This window comes from Xenopus tropicalis, chromosome 8 (assembly GCF_000004195.4).
Source record: "Xenopus tropicalis strain Nigerian chromosome 8, UCB_Xtro_10.0, whole genome shotgun sequence".
Lineage (NCBI taxonomy): Eukaryota > Metazoa > Chordata > Amphibia > Anura > Pipidae > Xenopus > Xenopus tropicalis.
The window spans coordinates 14,572,768-14,578,825 of NC_030684.2; the positions used below are offsets into that span (position 1 = coordinate 14,572,768).

The 6,058-nt window shown below is 48.2% G+C and overlaps 1 protein-coding gene and 1 long non-coding RNA gene across 2 annotated transcripts in view; one reads left to right on the plus strand and one right to left on the minus strand.

Moving 5' to 3' along the window:
- Positions 1 to 6,058, minus strand: part of LOC101730966 (coiled-coil domain-containing protein 77-like) — a 45,482-nt gene that overhangs the window by 10,570 nt on the left and 28,854 nt on the right. The window lies entirely within an intron of this gene.
- LOC116407029 lies at positions 433 to 2,212 on the plus strand. Its single transcript, XR_004220003.1, has 2 exons — positions 433 to 558; positions 1,723 to 2,212. It is a non-coding gene; the product is annotated as an uncharacterized LOC116407029 (long non-coding RNA).

Consider the following 6,058-nt stretch of genomic DNA (forward strand, 5'->3'; position numbering starts at 1 on the left):
ATCATGATCCCCATATTACCTAAGGAAATGTTACATAAGCTTAGTTTTCTCTTGCCAGGCTCACGTTGGACCCTTCTACCCTAGTCATGGCACGTCCTTCATCTCCGGAGCCCCTGCTGCCGGACCCTACTGTCCATTAAACTGGTTTCACCCCTCGTGGCCAACACAGGATTCTTCAACAAAGTCCTTCCATCACAGAGGCCAAGATGGACATGCTGAGAAAAGTGCAGCCCCCCTCAAAGACCAACGTATCTATCTGTCCCACCCCCGGGTACCTACTGTGGCTGGAAATCAGTCGACTGCCCCCGCTCTTGCCACTGCGCCCCCGACAAACCCTACGACAGTGCTGTGTGGAGGCAGCTAACCGACACCCCCCAGGGTGCCTCGCCCACAGGTCCAATACCCGTCTCCCTCCCGAATGGAGGACAACACATGGCAGAAGTTTGTACTGTGCCGCAGCTCCTGGAAACGAGAGAGGGGATCTCCAAGGCTGAGACTGCTCACCCAGTCTAGAGTGCCCCCTATGGTTACTCAAGGAAACATCATTCCACCTAAGAGGTGAGGGTTAAAGCACTAGCACTGTCTTTGGGAAGAGATGGTAGAGGTACTAAGAGCTTACAACTGTCCCCAATCTGAGCTGTCTCTGATCCTACTTAAGGTCCCCATACACCTTCAGAACCGCTCGCATGGCAATGCAACCAAGTGAGCGGATCTTCTCCCGATATACCCACCTATCGGGAGAATCCAGGCTAATTTGGTCATTTGGCCCTGGGGCCAAAGATCCAATTATAACGACGGGTATAGGCAATGTCGGTCCGGGGACCGCATCAACGAGCCAATGCGGTCCCCGATCCAACTAGATTTTCTAACCTACCCGTCGTTAGTGCCCATACACGGGCCGATAAGCTGCCAAGTCGGTCTAAGGGGCCCATATTGGCAGCTACAATCGGCCCGTGTATAGGGCACCTTTATTAGGGAAGATATGACCAGCACTCCACCCTTTATATACGCATTACAGCATACCTACATTGGACTCTTTATGCCCCCTAGCTCTGCCACATAGGTATTGCAAAACAAATTACATATACAAGATAATCATCCAATAAGAATACTCCCTACCATTGCTACATCTTTATTTAACATAGGGAGATTACTCTCCCATCATACTTTAGTCAAGGGACCCCCAACCTTTCTTACTCGTGAGCCACAGTCAAATGTTAAAAGACTTGGAGAGCAACACAAGCACCATAACAGTTCATGGAGGGCCAAAAAAGGGCTGTGATTGGCTATTAGGCAGCCTCTATGCACCCTATCAGCTTACAGGGGGCTTTATTTGGTAGGAAATCTTGTTTTTATTCAACCAAAACTTGCCCCCAAGTCAGGAATTCAAAAATAACTCCCTGGTTTGGGGGCGCTGAGAGCAACATCCAAGGGGTTGGGGAGCAACATGTTGCCCGGAGCCACTGGTTGGGGATCACTGCTTTAGACAATGAGTTTGTGAAGCACTGTCATGGGAGGTTCATTTCCCCTTTAATATCACATGGGTGACTGACTATTCTGCTGCTAGCAGAGGCCTTCAAGCCATTACACCTTCTGGTATAAACACCGTGTGGGATAAACCAACCGGTTACTATATACCGAATTGCCCATGTGTTTACCCAGTTGCCCATTGGTAGCGTTTAATACAGGTATATATTAACTTTCTGCTTTGCTCCTGGGCAGGAACGCTAAACAGAGGTCCATAGATGGATTTGGTCCTTCAACGCTTGATTCCATCCCAGAGGCACCAGATCTACCCAGCAACCTGCACCAACCGAATAAACCCCACAATATCTCCCTTCTGGGAAACTCTCCTAATAGGACAATGATCCTGCAGAGGTACAAGGAGCTGCAGGGCTCAGTGAGGAGTGTGGTGCCCAACAACAGCAGGATGCCAACCCCTGGAGAGTTGCCCCAGGGCATCGTAAGGTGACAAGCTGTGACATAGAACAGAGGTCCACAACCACCGGGCCGAGGACTGTGCTGAACCGGCCACCTCTGGTACCAATTACCTTTGATCCCAACTCCATGACAACTACTATGTGAAGCCCAGGGAGCTTTCTACTGATCACCGTCTACAGCAGCGGGTCACAACCTGTGGGTCGGGACCCCCTTGGGGGTGGAATTACACTTTCACAGGGGTGGCCTAATACCATAAAACACATATTCCCGATGGTCTTAGGAATAATTTTATGGTTGGGGGTCACCACAACATGAGGAACTGTATTAAAGGGTCGCGGCATTAGGGAGGTTGAGAACCACTGGTCTAGAACCCACAGTTAAGCTGAAGCAGACTTGAGGTATGGTAGTGGTTTGAGGCCCATTCATATTCAGTATGTGGTAAGGGCCCCCCTTTTCCTCAGTTCCAATCATTTCTAGGGCAGGAAATCAGTCTCCAGCCCAACGGAAGCCTAATGGACCTTCCAGAAGTATCTCTGTCCCTTACTTGTACCATCATTTGTGCCACTAAAAAGGTGTTGGGCTTCCAAAGCAGACCAATTGCATAGCAGCATTCAATTTTCCCCATGAGCGGAAAGGTTTGTAAACATTTGTAACCAAAAGGGGGTCTAGAAGAACATCAAATATGTTACAATCGGGTTTGGGATGATCAACTGGAGGAGCACGGGCCAAAGGGAGGACTTCTTGTGGCCCTCAAGCTTCTCAAGAGCTCCAAAGACTGCACATGTGCGAGGCCTATGCTACACTAGGAAGGCCTAACCACTTCGCTAGACACCCGGGTAACACTTATGCCAACCTGAGCAGGTACATGGGTGGTAAACTACATAGACTGCACCGGGCATTGAATAAGGACAATGGGTGCCAGGGAATGGGGGGGGCGCCTTGATGAACTTGATGGACTTATGCCTTTTTCAACCTAACTTACTATGTTACTATGTCACTCTGAAAAGGAAAGGACCCTGGATTTGTGTATTTTATAAAGGAGGGGCATATTGGGGTAAAAGCTGTAAAATAGCCTATTGGTCCATTGTATCGGCGTCATTACAATGTCGGTGAGGTCATAGATTTTATGCGATGTCATTGGTTGTGTCAATTATAAAATGTTAATATTGTTCTTAGAAAATCCAGGCTCAGATCTGAGGCAGGGCCATAAGTGCTCAGATTCCACCCCCCACCCCAGGTCATGTGATGCGCTAAAGAAAAAATAACTCCCTGGTTCCCATGAGGGTGCTGGGAGTGGTGCTTGCCTGGTTTGGGGCAGTTTGTTCCCAGAGGGCACATGGTTGCCGGGGGCCCCCAGCCAGCAGGCAGACATACAGATGCAGTTGGCTGTTTATAGTCAGAGGGTTATTCTAAGAGACGTGGGAAGCGTGGGAACCTGTCTGTCCCTCCAGCCAAATATTTCTGCAAGTTTCCGACTCCACGGTCAGCGCCGGCCAAGGCTGGGCTTATTATAGCCTCACTGTAACCCACCCTCTGCCCATCAACACTCTCACCCCAGGGCCACAGAGCTGCACTAAATCCCTTTCTCATCCCCATGTTGGTAGATTAACCCTTCTACTGCCAGAAATAATGGCCTTACTACACACAGCCAGTTAATGCTCCTACCCCTCATACCATCTTGCCTTACTACACACAGTATTGCCAGTTAATGCTCCTACCCCTCATACCATCTTGCCTTACTACACACAGTATTGCCAGTTACTGCTCCTACCCCTCATACCATTGTGCCTTACTACACACAGTATTGCCAGTTACTGTTCCTACCCCTCATACCATCTTGCCTTACTACACACAGTATTGCCAGTTACTGCTCCTATCCCTCATACCATCTTGCCTTACTACACACAGTATTTCCAGTTACTGCTCCTACCCCTCATACCATCGTGCCTTACTACACACAGTATTGCCAGTTACTGCTCCTACCCCTCATACCATCTTGCCTTACTACACACAGTATTGCCAGTTACTGCTCCTATCCCTCATACAATCTTGCCTTACTACACACAGTATTGCCAGTTACTGCTCCTACCCCTCATACCATCTTGCCTTACTACACACAGTATTGCCAGTTACTGCTCCTACCCCTCATACCATCTTGCCTTACTATACACATTATGACACAGTTACAGTCCAATGGTTCAGGTATATATTTTTCAAGTTTTGGAAGCCCAGAGACACAGTTTTACCCCAAAGCCTCCTGCAGGCCAGCAGTCCCAATGGGGTTACTAATTAGCCAATCACAGCCCTTATAATTAGCCAATCACAGCCCTTATAATTAGCCAATCACAACCCTTATAATTAGCCAATCACAGCCCTTATTTGGCATCCCCAGCACTTTTTATACCTGCATTTGGCTCACAAGTACAAAAGGTTGGGGATCCCTGCTATATACATTATGCAGCCATTATAATACACCTACTTGTCTTTTTATACACAATATCCTACTGTGAAAGCCTCTTCACTTGATGCATCTTGCCTGACTACACACAATGCCCCGCGGCTTCTCTCCTTCCCCAGAAAAGAGACAAATCTGCGTTTGCCATAAACCTAATTCCTATTTACTTTAATAGCACCCGAGTGGGTTGCCATTGTATGAGCAGAGCTTTATGGGGGGGGGGCTAGATTTAAGGCTCGGTGGCTGCCAGACACAGGGGGTCCGGGGGAATGAAAGAAGCAGCTACTGGGGAGAGGGGAGATTTGGGGGGGACTGAGAGGGAGGAATGGGGATGTAGAAGGAGCGTAGCGGGGAGATGACAGCAGGAGAGAATGAGGGAGGTACAACGGGGGGGGGGGGGTATTACTGCAGAGCAGGAGGAGGGAACGGAGCGAGAGAGGAATCCCCTGAATACAGAGAGAGGGAAGGGAATGAGGCAGAGAGCTAAGGAGTGAGAAGTACCAGGCAGAGTGTATGGGGGCGAGTACAGCAAGAAGAGGAGAATCTGCAGGGAAAATCCATTCATTCCGAGATCTGCTTCTTATCCGGAACCTCATATAGAGATCTGCTTCCTACCCTGAACCTCATATAGGGATCTGCTTCTTACCCTGAACCTCATATAGGGATCTGCTTCTTACCCTGAACCTCATATAGGGATCTGCTTCCTACCCTGAACCTCATATAGGGATCTGCTTCCTACCCTGAACCTCATATAGGGATCTGCTTCTTACCCTGAACCTCATTTAGGGATCCGCTTCCTACTCTGAACCTCATATAGAGATCTGCTTCTTACTCTGAACCTCATATAGGGATCTGCTTCTTACTCTGAACCTCATATAGGGATCTGCTTCCTACCCTGAACCTCATATAGAGATCTGCTTCTTACCCTGAACCTCATATAGGGATCTGCTTCTTACCCTGAACCTCATTTAGGGATCTGCTTCCTACTCTGAACCTCAAATAGGGATCTGCTTCTTACTCTGAACCTCATATAGAGATCTGCTTCCTACCCTGAACCTCATATAGGGATCTGCTTCTTACCCTGAACCTCATTTAGGGATCTGCTTCCTACCCTGAACCTCATATAGAGATCTGCTTCTTACTCTGAACCTCATATAGAGATCTGCTTCTTACCCGGAACCTCATTTAGGGATCTGCTTCCTACCCGGAACCTCATTTAGAGATCTGCTTCCTACCCTGAACCTCATATAGGGATCTGCTTCTTACCCTGAACCTCATATAGAGATCTACTTCCTACCCTGAACCTCATATAGAGATCTGCTTCTTACTCTGAACCTCATATAGAGATCTGCTTCTTACTCTGAACCTCATATAGAGATCTGCTTCTTACCTGGAACCTCATATAGAGATCTGCTTCTTACCCGGAACCTCATATAGGGATCTGCTTATTGCCCTGAACCTCATATAGGGATCTGCTTATTTCCCTGAACCTCATATAGAGATCTGCTTCCTAACCTGAACCTCATATAGGGATCTGCTTCTTACCCTGAACCTCATTTAGGGATCTGCTTCCTACCCTGAACCTCATATAGAGATCTGCTTCTTACTCTGAACCTCATATAGAGATCTGCTTCTTACCCGGAACCTCATTTAGGGATCTGC